The sequence below is a fragment of the Hyperolius riggenbachi genome, chromosome 4 (genome assembly GCF_040937935.1).
Source record: "Hyperolius riggenbachi isolate aHypRig1 chromosome 4, aHypRig1.pri, whole genome shotgun sequence".
Classification (NCBI taxonomy): domain Eukaryota; kingdom Metazoa; phylum Chordata; class Amphibia; order Anura; family Hyperoliidae; genus Hyperolius; species Hyperolius riggenbachi.
This window is the reverse complement of record NC_090649.1, coordinates 317,750,041-317,775,518: the sequence shown is the minus strand read 5'-3', so window position 1 is coordinate 317,775,518 and position 25,478 is coordinate 317,750,041. Positions and strand designations below refer to the sequence as shown.

General features: G+C 41.2%; 1 protein-coding gene across 3 annotated transcripts in view; it reads left to right on the top strand.

Annotated features, from left to right (window-relative positions):
• Positions 1-25,478, top strand: part of AIG1 (androgen induced 1) — a 294,614-nt gene that overhangs the window by 13,347 nt on the left and 255,789 nt on the right. The window lies entirely within an intron of this gene.

The following is a 25,478-nucleotide window of genomic DNA, read 5'->3' as shown; positions in this document are numbered from 1 at the left end:
GTGGGACACCTCAAATGCCCACTTCAACATGAATAATCACAAATACGTTCTGTTTTAAGAAGGCAAATTTCTGTTTTATATATAATTTTAGTAAGGAGGCTTTCGGGTCCTTTTTAGCACCTTACACACTCCTAGGAGTTCTGGTTCACTATGAGCTTGCTGGGCAATCTGTAACATTGCAAAGATGACAACTGTAGATTTGTAACATTTCTGGTTGGACTTGATGGAAGGATGTCTTTTTTTCAACCAAGCTAACTACTGTATGTAACACTTGCTATACTGGAAAACAGAAAGGGACTTCAGGAAAAAAAATTTTTTTAATAGAGCTAGTACTATATGTGCCTATGTTTATCTCACCATGTCACATGTCACTTCATGTGTGCTTTAATTACATTTTTTTTTCAATATCTTCTGTTACACAGTATAATCTCGTTATAATAAACTCGGGTATAGTAAACTACCTCCCCAGGTCCCAGCCAATCTCCATTATAAGTCTATGGGAGCAACACCTGGTATAGTAAACCTGGATATAATAAAACTTCGGTTATAATAAACCTGTTTTTTGGCCCCTACATGATGCTGACTCTAGATATAGTAAAAAGTGAGTGGTGCATGCATCATATGTCAGTGTGAAACACATGGTCGGCTGCTCTCTTCAGGTTGGTGCTGCGAGGCATATGCTGCAAGTCCCGACCGCTGAGGTATCGGAGCTACTCACAGGAAGCGAGTGGCTGCCTCTATTCAGAAACAGCTGCAATTTTTAAGGAGCTCTGAATACTGTACTAGCAATATGTCCAGCCTGCCTATGCAGCCCTAAGGTATACTTAACCATGTAGTCCACCAAATGTGCAAGTACTTGTACGGTACCTCCAATAGGAGGACAGAGTTTCTTCTTTGGGCCATTTTGAAGACAATTTCTGATATAGTAAACCACTTTTCCCGGTATCTTGGAGTTTACTATAACGGGATTATACTGTATCAAACCATCTGAGGTAGCAATAGGCCCACCATAAATGTCACAATTTTTTTTATAGGACTTCTTCATGTGCCAAGGTAAATGGCTGGCCAAGCAAACAGGGCTGTGCCCTCTAATTACAGTTCCGCCTGATGGAGGCTTACACAGAAATGATCGGTGAAAATACATACTGTTCAATCCTAGGGAATACAACGTGACACAGGGGCATAGCAATAGGTTGCAGAGGTTGCAATCGCATTGGGGCCCTTGGGCCAGAGGGGCCCCAAAGGGCCCTCCCTCAACTACAATATTAGCTCTCTATTGGTCCTGTGCTCATAATAATCACTTCTATAGATACTTTGAATAGTGGTAATCATTAACAAACTGTTCCCCATCCCTTTTTTGCACCTCTGACACTGTAATTGCCATTGTCAGGTTTTGGTGCACCGTATCAATTGTTATGTATAGAGTGCTTGGGGGCCCCACTGTAAAATTTGCATCGGGGTCCATAGCTCCTTAGCTACGCTACTGATGTGACATAACAGTGATCATCCACAAGGCAATTGTAGGCAGTTGCCCAGGGCCTGGAGAGACTCTAGGGGATTGTTGGATGCAAGCCCCCACCAAATCTTAGTAAAAATAGCCAGGTGACCACCAGCTGTGGGCCAAAACTGCTATCTTGCCCAGGTCCCCATTTCATCTTAATACATTTCTGGATAGAGCCAAGATGTGATGTCACAGGGAGCCTAAGCCCTGTCCACATAGGGAGCTGACTGCTATCCAATATTCAGCTTACAAGCTGACCAAAAGCACACCCAACAAATGGAGGATTAATCAAATGAAATAAAAATTAGTAAAAATAAACCGAGAATTATGTTCTTCTTGCAGATGGAAAAGCGCGAGGACACACATTAACCTGCACCTGTCTTACTTCATGCCAAACACTATTATTTCTCATTAACAGAGAGCTTTAAGATTTTTATTTAATATATTTGAACTTAAAGGTACTTTTTTTGATAGCTAACTCTGCATTCAATCCTCTGAACACTTTTTGTAAACAGAATTTAATTATAAACCATCCACAGTGGCAGATGTAAAGGTCTGCGTTAGTTTGTTCCTTTGAGATCACCAAGAAAATAAGACAACATGCTGTGAAAATGTGCTTGACCTTAATTTGCTTGCAAAAACTGTACAAAGTGTTGAACATTTGCATGCAGCATAGGGCACAACTTCTCCCACTCTGAAGGATTGTAGCATTAGAGCCCTTCGGATTATATGAATCATCCAGAAAACATTTACCTTGCTGTACAGCCGCACAGCAGTATATAGCGTGCAGTTGTGGCATTCAAAGAGGCAGAAATCAGCCAACCTTTCATAGCAGTACGTGGTGACTATTAATGCTCTGCATTGTATGACTATGTAGCCTGATTACTCACCTTCATGTTTATAAAATGACTTCATATCTTGATTTTTTAGGGGAAAGTTGTCTTATTTCATTTTGTAAATATCCTTTCAGGTGCCTATTTATAAAACCATGTTAAACTGGCAACATATCTCTGATTTAAAGCTGCTTTTCTTTTTTTGTTGTAAACTCTTATTTATAAAGCAGAGATGAATAGGAGGTGGTGTGCAGTATTATTGCTTTCCTATATTTGCTTCATGACTGCTATTTGATGGCACCCTTCAGCTATCAATGCATTGATTTTACCACCTTGTAGAATGCAACCCTTAAGTAGGATAATGGGTAATAGCACCACTCTGTCCTTTCTCCTGACAGATATACAGTAGTTGTTTTATCACTTTTTATGTACTACCATGAGGTAAGCAGACACTGAGGAAGATTATTTTTCGATTATGAGTAGGGATGAGCTGTAAATGTGACTACTCAGGAAGTGAAGTACAGGAAATGGTAGGGCAGACAGATACCAGAGACTGTGAGATAGGTGGGCTGGTGAAGAATGTGGATGATGGTGGGAGAGGTTCATTTCTGGAGAACAGGACAGGTTAAGAAGAATATTCTATTCTATGTGATCAAGCCGCTTTATGGTTAATGGTTAGATTCCTCAAAAGTAAAGGGAAATGTGGTCAAAATAAAGGTAAGACTGATTTTGTTTTGGATGGAACATTGACTTGAGGACGTTTTTATGTAAAATAAGCATAATAGAAAGGTTTGGAAGGGGGGTAGGTAGAGGGTTAAGAATGGGTGTTTGGGGTTGGATGATCTGATGGCTGTATTGCATTAAGCATTGCAAAGGTATCAGTTAGTAATTCCATTGGAATTATTATCCCATGGAAATAGATTTTTGCTGTGTAGTGGTGTAAGGTGGTAAACTAGATAAGTGACCAATATGAGGAAAACATTAGTTTTTAACCTCATATTGCAGAAACCTAAAGGCCTGTACACTTGCTAGAAGCTTTTCTCAACCTTTTTACCCTGGAGGAACCTTGCTAATACTTTTTGGATCTCAAGGAACCCCTGCAATTAATTTTTGGATCTCAAGGAATCCCTGAATTTGTTTTGCAGGAGGCATGGTCTTTAAAAGCTGGTGTAGCTATTTACGTCAATATCCCCTTTTACAGTGCCCTTCATTTTGTCTCCTTATTCTAGTGCTTTCTATTAATGTGCTCATTATTATTCTGAATTGGTGGTGGCTGGATAGTGTAATGGTTAAGGGCTCTGCCTCTGACACAGGAGACCTGGGTTCAAATCTCGGCTCTGCCTGTTCAGTAAGCCAGCACCTATTCAGTAGGAGACCTTGGGCAAGACTCCCTAACACTGCTACTGCCTATAGAGCGCGTCCTAGTGGCTGCAGCTCTGGCGCTTTGAGTCCGCCAGGAGAAAAGCGCAATATAAATGTTCTGTGTTTGTTTGTTTGAATTTATTGCTTCTTTTTAGATTACCCCCTATTATAGTGTGCTCACCCCACAATGGGGAAGAATGCCACAGAACCCTTGCAGAGTACTTGAGGAACCCTCGTTGAGAAAGCCTGTGCTAGATGCTCTCTCTGGCAACATTGCAGAGCTGAGACTAACAGATGCTTAGCTAGCCCACAAGCTAGCGGCGTGTTCTGTTCCTATGTGGAGGAGGGGGACAGGAGTAATGTCACTTGTCGGCGGTGTAAGTGTGAAGAACAGTGCTTTTGGCCGGTCGCTCGGCCTGAAGTGATCTGCCTCCAGGCAGTGGCATAGTGGAGCACTTTTGGGCACTCCAGCCAGAAAATGGGTTTGGTCACGCACCAGAATGTGGTTGTGGTGATGGGTGGAGCCAAATTTACATGAACTTAACAGTGGTCTAAGTAGGCCTGACCCTCTCCATTAATACAAAAAAATGCAGCATATCACATAAATAGGTAGCGTCATTTAAGCATAGTTACCTGGCTTCTGGATTCCTTACTGATGCACCACAGCTCTCAGCATGCTTGCCATTGAGGCACCACAGCTGACTCTGCCTGGGGGACATCCGGGGCACCCCTGAATAGATCCAGGGCACGTGCCACTGATCTTTGGGGCTAGCAACACTCCTGCTAGCCGATGACCCGGCATTGCCCGGGTATGTATTTGGCTGGTGTTGACTCCACCCACTTTCTCTAACTCTACCACACAAACACTGAGTGACCAAGTCCAAATGTGCAAAGTTTGAGAACCCTGGCATTAACAGTGTGAGAATGGCTGCAGTTTATATTTTCCTAGTGAAATTTGTTTTGGCTCCACCCACTTTTTGTAACCTTGACACACAGTTACTCAATGACCAAGTTTGTGAGCTTTCAGGGTTCTGGCATCAAAAATGTGTGAATGAAAGCAGTATATCCACCAAGGACATCTGGTTGGCTGTTCGTGACGCCACCCGTTTACTGAATTTGGACCTCAGTCACCCAATGACCGACTGTAGCAAGTTTGAAGCCTCTGCCATTAACAGTGTAAAAATGGCAGCAGTTTAAATATTCCCCTTGAAAATCAATAGGTGAATTTTGATTAGCTGTTGTAGGCTCCACCCACTTTTCAGAATCTTAATCTCATTCATCCAGTGACCAAGTGTACCAAGTTTGAAAACTCTGCGATTAACAGTGTAAGAATGGCTGCAGTTTACATTTCCCCATTGAAAATAAATGGCTGAATTTTGATTGGCTGTTTTATGCTCCACCCACTTTTCCTGGATTTGTAACCTCAGTCACCAAGTAACCAACTGTGCCAAGTGTAGGGACTCTGGCTTGATTACTGTGAGAAATTGCAGCCTTTTAAATTTTTTCCATTGACATGAATGGGTGGAATCTGATTTGCTGTTTGTAGCTCGCCCAGGTGTGTAGGGGGGATACGAGACCCCCAGACCATATCATCCCAGGTAGTAAGGGATCTGTATACCAAGTTTGGTTCAAATCGGTCAAGGCGTTTTCGAGTGATCGCGGCACATACATACACCCGATTTTTTATATATACTGTATATATATATATATATATATATATATATATATATATATATATATATATATATATATATATATATATATATATATATTCAGCTTTTCTTGTGAGCATAATAGTAATAGTGATCCTAAAATTTGTATAGCACTTTTCTCCTGTCCCCGAGGGCTGTAGCCACTATGAGTGTGTTCAAGAGGCCACCCTGCAGTAACTGTTGGAAAGAGTAAATTGTCAGACAGCTAGTCCAATTTTCATGCAAGCCGATTGGCTGCAGAGTCAGATAATAATGTTGATAAACTATAACAGCAAGCTGATTAGCAAGGTGATTGGGTGACATTGTACACTATGGCCACACACTATACAATTAAATTATCCAATTTTACACCAATTCAATAATTACGAATGGTTGTCCTGAAAAATTGAAAGCTTTTTTCCTTTTGTTTGAGAAATCTGATCAAATTTCCCATTTTTATACGACAAAAGAAGATTCGAAGTGTTGGATTTTTCTGAACAATTTTTATGAAAATTGTATAGTGTGTGGTAGATTGTCAGTTACTTGATGTACAGACCCAAGCAATTTTTTCTGAGTTTTTAATCATTTTTTTTCATAATAAGTAAATAAGAAGAGTCAGTGTCACACCCCCCTTAGTGGCCGGACCGCTCAATGCCTTCCAATCTATTTCAACACACAGACTATCCAACCTCGTGGTGGCAATGGATGTGCTAAAACCGCTGGAATTGGGCAGCAGACAGACTAGTAGGAAGCGTGTGAGCGACACAAACACTTAGCGGCACAATATTTCGGGTACAGGGCTGCCACCACCTCTGTAAAGGACAGAGGCCTTACTGACTATTCTAAACCTGTGAATGAGAATTGTTAAAGCGGATCCGAGATGAAAAACTAACTATAACAAGTAACTTGTCTATATATCTTATCTAAATTTTACATAGTTTACACAGCATTTGTAGCTGCAAAAGTTTAAAAAGTGCAAGTGTATTATTTATTCCTGTGATACAATGAGGGCAGCCATGTTCTTTTTGTCATATTGTCACAGGCTAAGGGCCTTTTTCCACTAGCCTGCGATTTGCGATTTTCTTCTGATCGCAAATCGCAAGGTACATTAAAGTAATGGAAACTGCAGCAGCAATTTCCATTAGTGCGATCCGATTGCGATGCGATTTTGGTCAAAGCACAATCGTCGTCCTGCCGCGTTTTGTATGCGATTGAGCTGGACTATAATGAGTATAGTAGCTCAATCGCAATCGCAATCGCATGGTGGAAATTGAAACGCGATTGCGATCGCGATTGCGTTTCATAGTGGAAAAGGGCCCTAAGGGCTGGAGATGCTATCAGTTTTCTTGTGTGTAAATTCAGCCCCCTCTCTTCCTCCCTCCTCCCCTCTGCCTCTGAAATCAATGGCTAGTAACACCTCTCCCTCCTCCTTCCCAGACTGAGCTCCTGTAAGCCCTTGCTATTTTCTGAAAATGCCATGGCACTCTGAAAAGCTGTGGGCGAGGCTTGTTTAGTTTATAGGGAATTAAAGTATAAAAACAAAAACAAAAAGTGTTTGGCTTGAGGAATGCCCTATAAACTATAGGAAAGGGACACAATTATGCAATGAGTAAAAGTTTATCTCGGATCCACTTTAAACACTCTGCTCTGGCTAAACAATATACATTCAGGTAGAAAATCTTCAGAAAGTCTAGGATTACGTCTGTGTGGCTTAAAGCAGGTATGCAACTGAGAAAATGACTTGAAGTCTTTTATTAGAAATGCAATATCAATAATTAATATATACAAATATATACAGAAAATTATTAAAAATAAGAATTATGAAGACCAGTCCATGAAGTCCAGATAAAATAAAAAGGGAAAAACAAAAGTAAATAAATGGTTAAGGTTTGGAGATAAGATGTCCTTTTGTGTGGAAGTTCAAGAAAATTCCCTTTTTTCAGAATAAAGGTCTGTCAAAATGGCAGTTAGCCTGGGTTCTCGTGCTAGCTGCTTGCAATCCTTATATAATGGTAAAGTGGAGAACTGTTTGCTGAAAATGCTTTGTTTCTGTTATACAGATCTGCTCTGAGGGTAGATCTCAGAGCCAGCCGCTGGGTTGGGGTTTGGGTGGTATTTTATTTTTGGCGGGAATCTTAAGTCCAAAATATATGACATTTTCATATCTCAGACCATGTTCATCGCACACTATAATAATAGCAAATCCACAATCTCCAGAGAATACAGATCACATTGATACTAGAGATGAATATTGTAGGATATTCTGTTACTGAGAAGTTTAATAACCGGATTGTGGCTTTTCCAACTCCTTAAAAGGGGTACCAAAATGTCCAGCGGGACGTTAGCAATCACATGATATAATTTTCATAATTAGCTTAAGTACGGCATCTCTTACAAAAGGCAAAATTCGTGCAATACAGTGATTGTAGATATGGCCATAGTGGTGCCTGTCTGTCTAGTCTCCTGCTGGGGTTAGAAGCCCTTTATGACAGTAACAAGCCAAATGGTTGATTTGCCAATTGGTTGTTAGTGGCCTGCCAAAGGGAGATTCCTTCAGCTAGAATTTCACACCTAGTTGTCAGCTGGGGGAAGGTTATGTCCCAGAACAAACATGCCACATGGTTTGCTGAATAGAATCTGCTTCATCTCCCTGGAATAGCCAGATCCCAAGGCTTTTGCCCCTACACATGCAATCTGAATTGAATGTGAAACACAATCAGAAAACGTATAGATTGTGTTTCTACATGGTTCGTCCATGACAGCAAGTGTCTGTGATATGGGTATGTTATGGAAGGAGTTTAAGCTGATAACATAAAACTTATTTAAGTGCAATGGTCAGGAGAATTATGGCTCTGGTTCGAGGGTGTGGGTAACGTGACCCCCAAAATTGAGGACTCTTGTAATGGATATGGAGAGAGTGAGGGTATGTTATTAAATGAGGCAAATGTGGTAGACAGAGGTGTTTGGTTGATTATGGTGCCTAATCTGGGTGTGGTCCTCAATCTGGTTTATTAGCATGTACTGAAATTAGCAATGTTTGTAATGTTAATTTGGATTCTTCAACCAGCTGTGTCAGGGTTGGCTTCTATTCTAGGGGTAGTGTGACAATACCTGCTGTTTTATGGCATGTTTATCTGCAATGCTCTTCCTGCTGTTAACAATGCTAGTGGTAGGACCATGGGTAATACACAGGAGGCTTATTAGTGCCCCCATAGCTTAAGCATGATATTGCAGTCTCATGTGACTAATACCTGTGTTTTTTTTATTGAGGAATAGAGACAGGGATTGTTGAAGCCAGCGGGGGGCTTCCAGGAGTATCTTTCTGTCTGTGTGTCTTTGGTAGGTTCTGGGGCCAATCTGGGTGTGACCCTCAGTCAGGTCTTTAAAGGGAACCAGAGACGAAGCACCCTCATGTATTTTACCATATAAATCAGTGGGAACATTAGAGAAAACACCTACCTTGCTTTGTTTCATTCTGCACAGCACAGCTTGCTTCTAAGCAGCCCTGATAAAATCCCTGACTGACCATTCAGTCTGGCTTTGTTCAGGAATATTTATAGCTCAGTCTGTGTTCTCTCATGTCTTTTCAAGTCCAAGCCTGCCCCCTGCTGGCTCCACTCAGGAATCATTACAGCTGAGTCATTGTAGCAAAGCCAGACTGAATGCTCAGTCGGGGATTTTATCGGGTCTGATAAGAAACAAGCTGTGCAGTGCAGAATGAAACAGAAAGCATGGTAGGTGTTTTCTCTAATGTTAGGAAAAAAAGCAGAACCTATCTGCACCCAGGTCAAAACTCAATGAGTCAAAAATATAAAAATAATTTCATTTATTGATATGCATTAAAACATGTATATAAAAAAACATACAAATGAGGGTCTGAGTATCTGGACAGCTGAGGGATCTATATGGTAAAATACAAGAGGGTGCTTCGTCTCTGGTTCACTTTAAGGATCAACAGACAATATTAGAATCTGCACTATTGTTTGTTGATCATTGTTTAAAGGGGTGGTGTCATCCACCTAAAGAATCTTGTTGGAACTTTAATTCTCTAGGAGTGTGTGGTTACCTCAAATATTATAAAATAACTAGTAGACCCAAGCCCATTTAAAAACGGGCTCTAGGGTCTGTTTCTCGCCGGCGCCTGCCGCATGTTACTGCGCACCTGCCGCGCGTATACCCGCCACACGCACACCCGCCACACACCCGGCCGCCTGCTCACACGCCTGCCCCCTCCCTGGCCCCATCCTCCTGTCTCTGTGAGGCTGGGTCCATGCTGTGCACATGCGCAGTAGCAAAAAGCGTGGACTAGCTACACAGAGACAGTACAAGCAGGGACACAGGGGTTTTATTATAGAGAATAAAAAGTATCCAGGGTGACCACCCCTCAAATATACAATATGCAGATCAGAAAATAAATGGATAAGGGTTTAAAGGCCCATAATGAATAATTCAATCATTAACACATAACTTTAAATATGAACTCCATAAATACATAGTATTTTGACAATACATAATAAAAAGTCCTTATGTCAATTTAATGCACAGTAAATTGGCCTAACGCACATTTAGCAGCTTTTAAGATGGCGGCTTCTTCAGATGCAATTGGTTGCAGTTGAATGTGCGTGACAGAGGGCAATTAAAAACATCATCACATGATACAAGTCATTTCTTGTCAAATGTTCTAGGTATCCATATCCTGTAATTAGCCAAATGATTCATTAATTAGTCTGACTACTATATCTATTGGGCGTTAACATGGGGCCAGACTATAGCCAATGAGTGCAAATTGCTGGCGTAAAAAATAAATAAATAAAAATGGATCCCTTCACACTGGACAACAAGACCCTGGTCCTCTCGTCCCAACTGATGGACCATTCTTTTTGATTACTCATTATGGGCCTTTAAACCCTTACCTATTTGCTCAATCATTATAGGTTTATAAGGATGTGCCAGAGTTAGCAATGTTAAAGCAAACCTGTAGCAATAAAAAAGGCAAATACTTACCTATGAAGAAGGAAGGCTCTGAGTCCTATTGTGCCATCCCTGTCCCCTATCTGTGCTCTAGATCCCCCACTGTTCCCTGGTGATATTATGTCACTTTCAGGAGCACTTGTGTCCCTGAGTGCCCCCGAAAATCTGAAGACAGGCAGCTCTGTACTGCGCATGCAAGTGTGTACTCCCGCATGTGTATGGAACCGCCCTGCCATACAACTTTTTATACACTGCTTTCAAGTAGATCACTGACCTGCTGACCTAGCCCCCATCCAGTGTTTGGATGAATCCTACATGGATATGGAAAAGTTGCTTCTAAGGTATTCTAAGGTAAATGTTTGTTAAATCAGCCCAAGCTAGGGTGATCCTTAACATTTATGGCAAGAAGAAGATGGGAAAAAGGGAATAATGTCATACTGTCTGCAAGACACTTCATCAAATTTAAGCTTTGAGTAGCTACTGATATTTTCAGACTTTCCTGGAGATTAGCAGAGGGGATTACTTCACTGTATTAACAAGAAAATAATAAAAGATCAGTAGAATGTAAGTACCATCACCCTACTACATGGGCCATTCTCAGTTTAATACTTTTTACGAATTTAATTGCATTTCAAAGGCAAGTTAAAACTGTACTTTACTGTAAGAGTAAAGTTACTCTTGAAATTCCATCTTAACCTATGAACTCAGTAGACTTCTGGAATTTAGAGCAAATAAACAAACTCACACTGCACATGCCTCCAAGTTAAAGATTAATAACAGTAAATTCTGTTACAGCTGCCCGCTCTGTGTAGCACAAAACTAAACACACCTCTGTTATCTAAAGCAATTGTGAGCTCCATTTACGAACATCAGACTATGCAGACATCATCAGGCTATGTGCGTACAACAGTAGTAAATGTAGCTTAGTATATCAAAAAATAGCAAACATTTGTGGCTGGGCCTGGACACCACAGCTGTAGCAGCAAAGAAGATTACTGTTATTAGTTTTTAATCAGGGGGCATCTGCTGAAAATGATAACCATACTTGTAAGCTTACAAATAATTTCTTGTGAAAATAGAAGACTTGTGAGCTTATTTTCTTACAGATCTTTTGTAAAAAAAAATAAAAATAAACAAATAAATTAATACATATATATATATATATATATATATATATATATATATATATATATATATGTATATATATATATATATATATATATATATATATATATATATATACAGGGAGTGCAGAATTATTAGGCAAATGAGTATTTTGACCACATCATCCTCTTTATGCATGTTGTCTTACTCCAAGCTGTATAGGCTCGAAAGCCTACTACCAATTAAGCATATTAGGTGATGTGCATCTCTGTAATGAGAAGGGGTGTGGTCTAATGACATCAACACCCTATATCAGGTGTGCATATTTATTAGGCAACTTCCTTTCCTTTGGCAAAATGGGTCAAAAGAAGGACTTGACAGGCTCAGAAAAGTAAAAAATAGTGAGATATCTAGCAGAGGGATGCAGCACTCTTAAAATTGCAAAGCTTCTGAAGCATGATCATCAAACAATCAAGCATTTCATTCAAAATAGTCAACAGGGTCGCAAGAAGCGTGTGGAAAAACCAAGGCACAAAATACCTGCCCATGAACTGAGAAAAAGTCAAGCGTGCAGCTGCCAAGATGCCACTTGCCACCAGTTTGGCCATATTTCAGAGCTGCAACATCACTGGCATGCCCAAAAGCACAAGGTGTGCAATACTCAGAGACATGGCCAAGGTAGGAAAGGCTGAAAGACGACCACCACTGAAGAAGACACACAAGCTGAAACGTCAAGACTGGGCCAAGAAATATCTCAAGACTGATTTTTCTAAGGTTTTATGGACTGATGAAATGAGAGTGAGTCTTGATTGGCCAGATGGATGGGCCCGTGGCTGGATTGGTAAAGGGCAGAGAGCTCCAGTCCGACTCAGACGCCAGCAAGATGGAGGTGGAGTACTGGTTTGGGCTGGTACCATCAAAGATGAGCTTGTGGGGCCTTTTCGGGTTGAGGATGGAGTCGAGCTCAACTCCCAGTCCTACTGCCAGTTTCTGGAAGACACATTCTTCAAGCAGTGGTACAGGAAGAAGTCTGCATCCTTCAAGAAAAACATGATTTTCATGCAGGACAATGCTCCATCACACGCGTCCAAGTACTCCACAGCGTGGCTGGCAAGAAAGGGTATAAAAGAAGAAAAACTAATGACATGGCCTCCTTGTTCACCTGATCTGAACCTCATTGAGAACCTGTGGTCCATCATAAAATGTGAGATTTACAAGGAGGGAAAACAGTACACCTCTCTGAACAGTGTCTGGGAGGCTGTGGTTGCTGCTGCACACAATGTTGATGGTGAACAGATCAAAACACTGACAGAATCCATGGATGGCAGGCTTTTGAGTGTCCTTGCAAAGAAAGGTGGCTATATTGGTCACTGATTTGTTTTTGTTTTGTTTTTGAATGTCAGAAATGTATATTTGTGAATGTTGAGATGTTATATTGGTTTCACTGGTAAAAATAAATAATTGAAATGGGTATATATTTGTTTTTTGTTAAGTTGCCTAATAATTATGCACAGTAATAGTCACCTGCACACACAGATATCCCCCTCAAATAGCTAAAACTAAAAACAAACAAAAAACTACTTTCAAAAATATTCAGCTTTGATATTAATGAGTTTTTTCGGTTCATTGAGAACATGGTTGTTGTTCAATAATAAAATTATTCCTCAAAAATACAACTTGCCTAATAATTCTGCACTCCCTGTATACACTGTAGGTCGATCATTCACTTATACGGTAATTCGACCTGTAACACAAACACAGAACATTTATATCGCGCTTTTCTCCTGGCGGACTCAAAGTGCCAGAGCTGCAGCCACAAGGACACGCTCTATAGGCAGTAGCGGTGTTAGGGAGTCTTGTCCAAGGTCTCCTACTGAATAGGTGCTGGTTTACTGAACAGGCAGAGCCGAGATTCGAACCCTGGTCTCCCGTGTCAGAGGCAGAGCCCTTAACCATTACACTATCCAGCCACTGTACGTAACGGTGCGTACATACGTCCAACTTTGTGTCTGATTGTCATTTGGATCAGTCATTTGAACGACTTATCAGGCAGACAACAAGTCGTTGTCACGTACACACGTCCAACAAAGCAGCCGACAAACTAATTTACATGTTATCGCATTGTTTTACTCTACTGGCGCCTCTCTTCACCTGCATCTATTTCCAGTCCACCCTTGATGGAAGGGCGGAAAACATTCTTTGTTTCTTCCTATCTACAGAGAGTGACTTCTTAATCCTGAGTGGGGACAGGCTTGTTCTCCCCACCTGCCTTTACAGTGGTTGCCTAAGTGGGTAACCCTGGTTTGTATTAACTACTTACATTTCATCACCCCCCTAATTGATCCTAACATACTACACCAAATTGGGCTCTCGGTGTCCCTGTGTTTCTCTCTAATTTACATGTTGTCTAACTGTCTTTGCCCAACTCACTTTGACTTATTATTTGGTCAAATGACCGCTGGTCATTTGTACACATGTACAGACCTGACAGTCATTTGAATGACAGTTGGCCCTATTGATCTGCCAAGCGGATTGGACAAAAAAGCTGTTATCAGTTGCTCAACTGCGTTTACACACTTCCAACGTGTAGTTCAAACAACAAGTTGGACTGAAAATCAGGACGTGTGTAGACTCACCTTCCATCCTTGAGCTGCAGTGGAGCCTTTTGACCTCCACCTCAAATTGTACATGACAAGGCTTTGACATGTTTGTGGTGCCCTCCTGTTTAGCACTGGTATCACCAGATATAAAGGACAGCAGGGTTTTTGGGTAGACCAAGTGATTAATTGATAAAAGCACTGTAGCTGTGTACTATCAATGACAGAGCGATATGGCCAGCAGATGATTCAGAAGCGGGGAAGTTTGGACCAATGGCAGGCAATAAAGCTAGCAAGCACAAGCTGAGCAACACATAATGTTATGCAGGCATCTCTGTGATAATAGGGACCTGTCCCTGGCAATCCTTGAGTTCTTGGTCAGTGCCTTTGTTAAGATTGGACCTTGGGTTCCCCTCAGATTGGTTTACCAACTCCTGTAGCCATCAGCAGTGTGTGGCGATGTCTTGTAAAGAGGAATGGCAAGCCCCTCTTTAATTCTGAGGGGTTTATTGGAATTCTCACAGAAAGGAAAAAGGAATTCTGTGTGGCACTTCCCACATGAAGATGTCAGTGAGCCGAGAGTTTACACAGGAAATGTGAATTCCGCTCCCCTGTAACCCCACAGTCTGTATGCAATGATGGCCACTGAGGCGTGTACTCCGCTCAGACACATAAGAAAAGCACTGAATACAGTCTCTGTACAAGAGATGGGTGGAGCAGGACATGTTATATGCACCGTAGATCCCCATGCACATAATGCCCTATACCCCCCTCCCCCTCCCCCCCCCACATACACGCCTAAAAAAAACCAGACCAGACTGCCCGCCAATCTTGAATTCAGAACTTTAAAAACTTCACCAGCAGAACAGCAGTACTGAAAGAAAATCGACTTGAAAGTTTAGACACTGAATAGCATGGGCTGACGGGAGCCTCTCATGGAAGAATCACTTTTCTTCCAGCAGATTCATTTTTATATCTGTGTTCGAAGTTGTGCTTTAATCCATAACTTATTTGGACTCACAGTCAAACATGATCAGGATTTTTACTATTAACCTTTCCTTCAGTGAGGAGTGGAAGTAGTGTGTATTGCAAGTAAAACGTCTACACAGTCCTAACTGAAATATCTATTCCCTTGATGCATTTGTCACAAGGCTGATATTTTTGCTGGTAGTCATTTTCCATAACAAACAAATTGTTCTGCACTCTCAGATGACCCTTATAAAAAAAAAAGAAACAATCACAAGAGAGTAAACGTCGGCATCATTTTTCTTACTGAGCAAAACCATAAAACATGCCAACCTCTAGAGGTCCTTCCTTTAAACTTCTAATTTCTTACACAGTCAGTAAACTATCAGTTCCCTATCCTTATGCAAGTAGTACAGCTCTAAGTTCATGTTCTCCAATTGCAGTCCCCTTGTTAGAAACCACTTGAGCTGCAACCTTTCACACATACAATCAAGCCTGTCTTCGTGTATATGGTACAGTATTGTATAAACTGCTGTAAGTAGTTGAAAACAGATTTAAAGCACATTGAAAACAACCCAAAAATATTGTTTATATATCCAAATTCAGAGTTGTATGAAAGTAAAACTTTTACCCACTCTTCACTAAGTATAACACATGACTCAGCTTACAAACTAGTTCAACTTGCAAACAATGTTCCACAATCAAACCTAATTGCAAGTAGGGGATCACCTGTAATGATTCAGAAGTTTTGAAATTCACCTGCTTTGATGTTCCCAGCAGATAAATATTACTAAGGTAACTATTGATCATCCTACCCCTAACCCGTGACCAGCAGGATTCAGTATCTTGCTACCATTAGTATCATAGAATGAAATTATGCATTTAAAATGTCTCATTATTGATTATTAACCAGTTGACTACTTCACCTTCAAATAGCTCCTTGATGCCCGGTGGTCTCAGGGACCCAGATAGGCACATTTTTCCTGTTTAACACTGTAAAGTTCAACAATAGTCAATTGCTGGTCATCACTAACTATCTAGTACTATATTGAGAATATTTGTCAAACTGAAGCATCCTATGTTCAGCTATCCAGAATGGTATGAGGTCTCCTTGTGCTACATGTAAACATTTATATAAGCTATTATGTGTGCTATAATGACTACATGATCATTCTTTGTTATGCAGCATCTAGTGTAAATAATGCATTAAAAGACGATTCCATTAAATGGCTTGTGTTTGGCACTTTGCTTCACGTCCAAGTAGCATCTTCTTCCGCCTGCTGTTCTGATGGATTATGGCCCATACTACCAAACAGCATTAGATTCCATAACTAAGAAGTGAAGGTTTAGATCTCATGATAGATAGCTGTCACTGCAGACTAGGGTCATCACCCATTTAAGCTCAAGAGCTTTTCATATGTTTGAATATAACGTAAAGCTGAGCAATTTATGACAGAACTGGTACATCTATTAAATAATAAAAGGCTTGTATGATTTAAAGAGGATCTGCAAGAAGAAAACCTCCAGATCCTAATGAGGCTTCTCCCATCCTCCTCTGCCCGTCTGTGTCAGCTGCTGAAAATCCTGCCGGGCTCCAGGATCATAGCAATCCTGTGAGAGCCCCGCACTGACCAGAAGCAGCTTTTATTCATGCTCAGGTGGAAATAGCTGAGCCCGATTGGATCTACTCTACTGCGCAGGCACAGACACCACTCCCCTGCGCAGGGAATTCAATCAGGCCCTACTATTTCCACCTGAGCTCGAATAAAAGCTGCTACTGGCCTTTGCGAGGCTCTCACAGGATTGTTATGAAGGGCAGAGGAGAGAAGGGCAGAGGAGGATGGGGGAAGCCTCATTAGGATATGGACTGGCTTCCCCCTCCCGAGAGGGTAAGTAAGGTAAGTATCTATTTCATTATATTCATTGATCGAAGCCCCCAGCAGAAAAACCGACAGCCTCTTATCAGAGGCTGCGGTTTTTCTGGGTTACAAAAAGTTTCCAGTCTTCATTCATGTTCCTGGAAGCATGATCGTACACTTCCAGGACTTTTTGACTGTAATAGTAGAACTACACACACATCCATTTTTTATTAAATAAATACCTTTTTTTACATTTAAAATTAGCTGTTTACCTTTCACACCAAAAATTACCCAAATAAAATTTTTAATAAAAAAATAAAATAAAAAAAATTACAATTAAAAAAAAACAAACCATAAATAGTTATCTAAAGGTCTGACATTTTTAAATATGCATGTCAAAGGAGTATATTAATATATATTTTTTTAAATTATGGGCTTGTAAATAGTGATGGACGCAAATTGAAAAAATGCACCTTTATTTCCAAATAAAATATCGGCGCCATACATTGTGATAGAGACTATTTAAATGGTGTAATAAGCAGGACAAAAGGGCAAATAAAATACATGGGGTTTAATTACGGTAGCATGTATTAATTTCAAACTATAATGACCAAAAACGGAAAAATAATGATTTTTTTTTCCATTTCTTTCTGAATATTCCTGTTAAAATGGATTTAGAATAAATTAATTAGCAAAATGTATCACCCAAAGAAAGCCTAATTGGTGGCGGAAAAAACAAGATATAGATCAATTCATTGTAATGAGTAGTGATAAAGTTATTGGCAAATGAATGGGAGGTGAAAGTTACTCAGATGCAAAAAATAAACAACCCTGTGGGCTTAAGTTGTTAAAACAGCCATTTGGAGTAAATTGTAAGAACCCTTTAGATTTACTACATTTGTAGATTTACTACATTTGTGGCTGTTCCAAAGTCTACTATATGAATACGCAATATTAAATAAATAAATACCATTTTAAAACAGACAGGAGATGATAATGAAATTATATTAACGTTAAAAATTGTTACATAATTCAACAAAACAGCTTAACCCAACCTTACTCTCACACAGAACCCTCTCCTGGTGGTGCCTAAAACTATCCACTCCCCTGGTGGTGCCTAACTCTAACCCCCCCCCCCACACACACACACACACACACACACACACACCCCGGTGGTGCCTAACTCTAACCACTTCCCCTGTGATGCCTGGGACTTCATTGGTCCATTTTCAAGCTGCATATAGTTGCCTAAAAATGTACACAATCCTGCATGAACTCTGACATATTTGCATCTCATTGATCATCCATACTAATCACTGTCCGGTCACGTTATGAGCCTTGATAGTCAGATTTGATATAACAGAGAAACTTAGGTGGCATGTTGTTTTTAATAACATATTCCCTAATGTATTTAACACAAAAGTAATGACTCACAGATGTTGATGGCACCTTCCCACTAAACATTCCACTGTTTATTTATTTCATTTTAATTAAAGGAAATGGTGAAACTGCTGCAGGTCCATTTTACTTCCAGCATGTATTATCCACTGAAACACGAGACAAACTAAACTAGAGTTGGACATCAAAGATTATTTATGAAACAATTTGGCTCATTAAGGAAGGCAACACATTTCATGTCTCCCACATGAAATGTTCGATCATTATGCAAATCTTTTTTTCTAATTTAAATTATCTAACATTTAAGATGAACACTTGGCACCTACACAGCGATTTATTTATTCCCATTCATGTTTCCGGTATTCTGGATGTGCTTGGAACATGATGAAAATAGAAAAAGAGAAGGCAGAGTAGCTTGACTGACGTCAGTATTAAATCTGCAATCTTCTTTTCTTGTATGCAACTTTAAAGGGGTTCTGTGGCAAACACGCTAAATCCAGCGCTGGAGACTTGGGCGCATAAGCGCAGGAGACTTGGGCGCAGCCGGCGCCACCATAGGTCGTAATAGGAACTACGGCTATAGCAGGCACAGGGAGTTACTTCAGCGCCGTCAGAAGACGGAGCTGAAGTTGCATTTAAAACAATAATTCGGCTTCCAGCATTTGCTGGAAGCCGAATTATTTCATTCCCCCACTATCCATGGTGGCCTGGAGAGGGAATAGTAATTAACACGGCCCGGACTTGTGCGGCAGCAGGATCAGCCATATACTGGCTGTGTCCTGCGCTCAAGTCTCCGGCGCTGTTCTCTCTCGTACGCTTCTGTGGAGTGCTGTAAAAAAACAAAAAACTGACACTTACCTGGGGCTTCTATCAGCCCCCTGTAGCTGTCCTCCTTTGATCACCCGTTCCCTGCCGCCGGCACCGGTCAATTATTCATCTAAGAAGACAAATAGTGCATGCTCCTGCTTGCATCTCCAGGAGCCTACTGCATAAGCACATTACAAGGTTTTCTTGTACTACGCCTGCGCAGTAAGCTCCCAGAGACGGCCGCGCAGCCGCAGTTGCGTTAAATGCGCAATTAGACTGGGACCGGCAGCGGGGAACCAGTGATCGGAGGTGAACGGCGCAGGACATGGCAGCTACAGGGGGCTGATAGAAGCCCCAGGTAAATGTCAGTTTTGTTTTTTCAAGGCACTCCACAGAACTCCTTTAATATCCATCCACTCAGGAAATCAACTTCAGACCAAACTTTATTTTATTTATGTACTTCTCAAGCTACACTTAATAGGAAACCAGAGCTTTTCAGGCCCACTGCCCGAAAGCAGGTAATTTCAGCCCGTGCTCTTCCTCGAGCTGCGCCTGACCTGGTCGCCACCATAGACATAATGTTATTATATCTATGGTAGCGCAGCAGTGTAATATTCAGGTACCAGTGATCCCTGGACCCAGAATTACTTCTCTCTCTGAGTTGCTGCAACTCAGGAGGAATAGAAATTAACGCCGCCCAGAATTTGTGAGCAGTCAGGTGAGTCCTCATTCGGCTCACCGTGCGCCAAAGTGACCAGGTGGCGATAATCCATGTACGCTTCATGCCATCCTCTCCATCTCAAAATGCCTGCAACTGAGGTGTCCAGTGTGTATAGGCAGTACAGCAAGTCATGCTTCAATATTCCCCACCCAGCACTTCCCTTGTCTCATCCCCCCTAAGAAATCATGGAAGTGTCTGTATAAGGAAGTGAGGTGTGCAGCTTAATCTTTTGCTTTACAGCTTTAGGGCTCAGTTCTCTTCAGGGACGGTATCTGATCTGTGTAGGGTCTTAATTCAGTATTAACTAGCAGATTGGTGCCTTCTGAACACAGTCAGAGGGTACCTGGCAATGAGCAAAGGTATTTATAGAACGTGAATTATGAGTATGAACAAGATTTAAATATGATTTAATGGAATCTATAGATCAACAGGATGTGAAGAGTAGGAAAGGTAGGACAGTGGGACACTTTAGCTGCAAGATAGGTGGGTTGAGTTGACAAAGAATCTGGGTTATAGCGAGAAAGGTTAATAACACTATAGTAAGACACTTTAAGAGGCATGGGATGTGTTGGTCAAGCCGTCCGTATGCCATTTTTTTTTGTGTGTCCTGCAAACTCAGCGGCAAAAAAGCTATTTCCTGGGTAAATTATCTCATCAGCACATTCCTTAGTCCAGGAATCAAAACATCATCATAGTTTGCTAGTATCGAAATTGGGAAAAGACATAATAAACACGAAAAGCTTAAGACATATGTAAGTGAAGTTGATGATACCAGTTCAAAGATTGAGGAAGTAAAAATAACATGTTGTTTGGTTTATCTGCTTTGCTTGAGGGTTAGTTACTGCACATATGAGAGTAGAGATAGGAATGGAGAGTTGTAGGGTGATAGTAAGGGGAGAAAAGGTTAATTGTTCTTTGTATCACTTCAGAAGGGAAAGTATTATGTTTAATTAACAGTGTTTTCTTGCCTCGGTAGTAGGAACCATATTTCTTTCCCAGAAGTAGATTTTTGCTTACAGGGGAGAACAGACAAGACCATCGATTCATGTTTTTAAAAGGTGGTAATTCCCTTAATCCTGTCATTAAAATGAGGCACCATTAATTTCCACCAATCTGTGTTAGTAAGATTTTTTTTTTTGCCACTAATGTGCTTACATATTTTTTCTTCTCTGATGTTTCTCCTGTACTCAGAAATACCAAATATACCTATAAATTCATCCAAATCATCTTTAATGTTGTTCTGAGTAAGGAACAATCCCATCTTTAGCCAGAAAGATTTTAGGTTGGAGCACGACCACCAGATATGTACATACAAGACGGGTTTTATTTTCCACCTTCAACAACTTTGGCATGTGTTAAAAAAACTTGTTGTGATAGGTACTATACATTTTATTAACACATTTACTTGTAAAAGTTTAAATCTGGAGTCTCAAACAGACCAGATATTTTTGATGTCTGAGAGCTTTTTCTAAACATTGCCAATAGTACACCCTATTCTTGCCAAGAAGCTCACCAGCAGATTATCACCAAATGTCATGGAGCATATAGTTTGTTTATTGCTTTGGTGTTCAATCATTTGGATAAGACTAATGTCGGGGGTCTACCTTGCTGGGTTAAAACCAACTTGGGTTGGAGTTTGGTGAAAAATCTGAGTTAAACCATCATTTGTCAATAGAGTTTTATTTAGTTGAGTTTTATTTAGCTCTGGCTGAGGCCCAAATCAAGAAAGCCAACATCATCCCTAGAAATCAACTCTTGAAATATAAACACAAAACCAGGAAGAGGGCAGTGTCCCACTGGTTGTCACCTACAACCCACACCTGGAAATCTTAAAGAGGGTATTAAGTGAAAACAATAATAAAATATCCTTCAATGGGAAATTACTTGTTTGGCCTACCTTTCCCATTAATTTTAGTGTTCACTGGCAGAATTTAGTAAAAAAAAGTAATATGAAAAAAGAAACATTTTTATGCTGGTTTCCATCTTGACTTCTTCTCTGTGATGCCAAAAGTGACCTCACTTCTGCCCTTTTCTTTTCTTTTTCAACCCAGCCCCGTGTTTTATTTTCCCCTCCCTGCTGTCCCTCCCACAGCACTGATCACCTTGACAACAAGCTTACATCAATGTGTAAACCTCCCCGACGATCTAACCTCACTCTCCCGCTGCATCCGACCGATCGAAATTCGGTCCGATCATAATTTATGATCGATTTCTACCATGAATCGAGCAAAATTACGATCAATGCAACTCCGCCAGAAAATAATTAAGCATGTTTGCCAGCTTTAGACATACAACACACACACATGAGAAAGGATCCTTTTTCATCAGTGTCACTATAGTATCACCCTATCAACAATAATTGCCCCACAACATACAGCATCCCCAGTTACATTACACACAGCCCTACCACACACAATCATCCACCACAAACCCTCTCTACCTCACAAAAAAGGCATATTTATCCTTCAGAACCACACAGACACATCACCCCCACGCATACACTGTGGTCATCATCAGGGCCGGATTTGTACTTTCCAGCGCCCTAGGCCGGCTGGAACCGCCCCCCCACCCCCATTCTGTGCAACTCTGACTAGTGATCACTGGGTTAAATGGGCTCCTGTCTGTTGTTTTGCTGCTTTGCCCCCCTGTTCAACAAAGAAGCAGTGCATGCTCTGTCCACTCCATGTAATTTTTCACTCCAGCCTGGATGCACAGCAGCCGATAGTGTTCAGGGCGTGCATAATTCAGAAATGATGCTCATATATGAGCAGCACTTGTCAAGTATGCATAACCATAACACTCCAAGCCCCGGCTGCTGTGCACCTGCATATAGGAGTGCGAAATTACAAGAAGCACGAGAGGACAGAGTATGCACTGCTTCTTTGTCCTTTGTGCGACTTGCTTCAGTCAAAGCCACAAACAGGCGATGGTGCAGCGCAAAGGAAAGAAACCCATCCAAAACAGAGAACAGGTAAGTAGAAGGATCCGACACTACACACGCTGGCATAGATGTAGTGTAATGCTAGGTACACACGATGCAATTCTGACAGATTTACTGTCAGATCGATTATTTCCAATGTCTGATCTGATTTCTGATCAATTTTTCAATCGATTTTCCGTTCATTTCTATGAAAAAATCATTCAGAAAATTTATCAGATAGCAGATCGGACATGTTGGAAATAGTCGATCTGACAGTAAATTGCATCATGTGTACCTAGCATAAGCTCAGGTGTACTTTACACAGTGACAATTTAGCACTTGGGGCAAGTTAAGACAGATCTTAGTCAGCAGGAAGTTTTTACGTTTTGTAATAGAATGATAATATTTATTGGCTAACCAAAAGAAAACAGTGAGCCTTTGGCTAATGACCCATCTTCAGACTTCACCACTGTTCCTGTATACAAGATGTTAGGACACACAACTATATATACAGTCAGTAGGAGATGCATACATTGTTTTGTAAATATAAATAAATGTAATACAGTTGTCATTCTGTTTTAAAACATCCTGCTTTCACTGATGGCTAACACAAAACAATGCTTTGCTGCTTCTAAAACATGTCAGGAAAGAGTTAAACTGTAGCACAGAGAATGTTGCTGTCATTCCCTAGGAAAGAAAAACAAACCATAAATTCAACAGGTCTCAGGTCTTTAACAGCTCTGACCAAGTAATAAACATCAGTCAGTGGGAGAGGAGAGCTGATAATTCGTGAATGCGTGCATAAAGAAACTAATCTGAACTCAAAAGTTCTACTACTTGAGCCCATATATTTTTCTTCTCACAGCAGCTTGTATGTCCCCACTCATTATACTGTACTAAGGGCAAGATCCTCAGATGACAACAGATTCTGACTGTCATCACACACACTCTGCAGTGAGAAAGATGCAGGGATCTCTGGAATTAAGGCAGAATAGAGCAAAGCATAAGTGATTTACTTTGACATGTGACCTCTTATCTCTCCAAGTCCTGCGCCCTGCTGAATTTTATCACCCTAGGCCATGACCTTTGTGGCCTTCCCAGAAATCCGGCCCTGGTCATCATTAGAGTCCCACTCCCCACAACAATCAGAGGGCAAAAGAATTACCCCCCCCCTCCCCTTCCCAAGTAACATCACATTTATAGCCCGAGAGCAATCACTTCCCTCAACAGGTAACATCACATGTGGTGCCTTAGAGCAACCCTTCCCCTGACCCTGCCAGGTAACATCACATGTGGTGCCTTAGAGCAACCCTTCCCCTGCCCCTGCCAGGTAACATCATGTGTGGGGCCTGAGAGTAATCCCCCAGATAAAAATGTGTGGGGCCTGAGAGCATCACTATAACCCCTCTCCCCATTAGAAATACATGTGCAGCCCTTAACCACACTACCAGTGCACCCCTAGACCCCTCGCCTTCCCGCCCCAAGAAGCAAGTGGACCAATCAGAGGCCCACATCACTGTGAGCCAGGGCAGAGCACAGCAATTTGCCCCAAAAATCCTACCTTTACGAACACATAAAGCAGGGCAGAGCGCGGCACCCCTGAGAAGTGTCAGTGACGCACCAGGGCGCCGCGGCACCCACTTTGAGAATCACTGCTGTAACTGATCCGTTCTGAATAGTTTCTTGACTCAATGATTCAAAGAACTGATTCGAATGAACCTGTTAATTGAAAAGATCCGGACTTCCATCACTACACTACAAGACTTTAAAACAGCAAAGGAGGGGAGAAGGAGGGAAAATAAAACTTCCCCACAATCCAGCAGGCTTACCCACAACCTCCCAGTCCAGTGACATGATAACGGCACAGGCATGGGTGAGTTGGGGGGAAAATGAGGGGGAGGCATATTCGTACCCCATTAAAAACAATTAAAGGGGTATACATAGTTGGACAAAAAAAAATTAGATTTGTTTTTATTTTTGGTGTTGCAACCCCCTTTAAGAAACATTGTAAAATAACTACATCCTATTTTACACAAGGATGACAGACTGAGAGAGTTCTTTCCCGAACCTTCTCTCCAAGCATACTGACAACTATTCAATCAAAAACAAATTATATTCAGGAGTTCTTTAAAATGCCAGAACAGAATAAAATAACCACCTGCCGACCAAAAAGGCGTTAGACCTGCACACACATCTACAGTGGCGTAGCTAAGAAGCCGTGGGTCCCGATGCAAGTTTTACAATGGGGCCCCCAAGCACTCTATACATAGCAATTGATACGGAATGGCAACTGCAGTGTAAGAGGTGCAAGAAGGGGACGGGGAACAGTTTGTTAACAATTACCACTATTCAATGTATCTATAGAAGTGATTATTATGAGCACAGGACCAATAGAGAGCTAATATTGTAGTTGAGGGCGGGCCCTTTGGGGCCCCTCTGGCCCAAGGGCCCCGATGCGGTCGTAACCTCTGCAACCCCTATTGCTATGCCCCTGCACATCTACTCCACTGCCAGGACATCAATTCCAGGTTCACAACATGAGTCTAAAATACAAAGCACCTTTTCTTGTGGATCTATTAATCTGGCATATCTGATCATGTGTGCAAAATGCCCCAAAGGAATTTATGTGGGAAAAACAGGACAAACTGCTCTCAAAGGTACTGATCTCCCAGTGCCTGTGCCTACACATTTTTGTTCCCGGGGACTCAGCTTAAAGTAAACCTGTAAGATTTAAAAGTGTTTCTATGG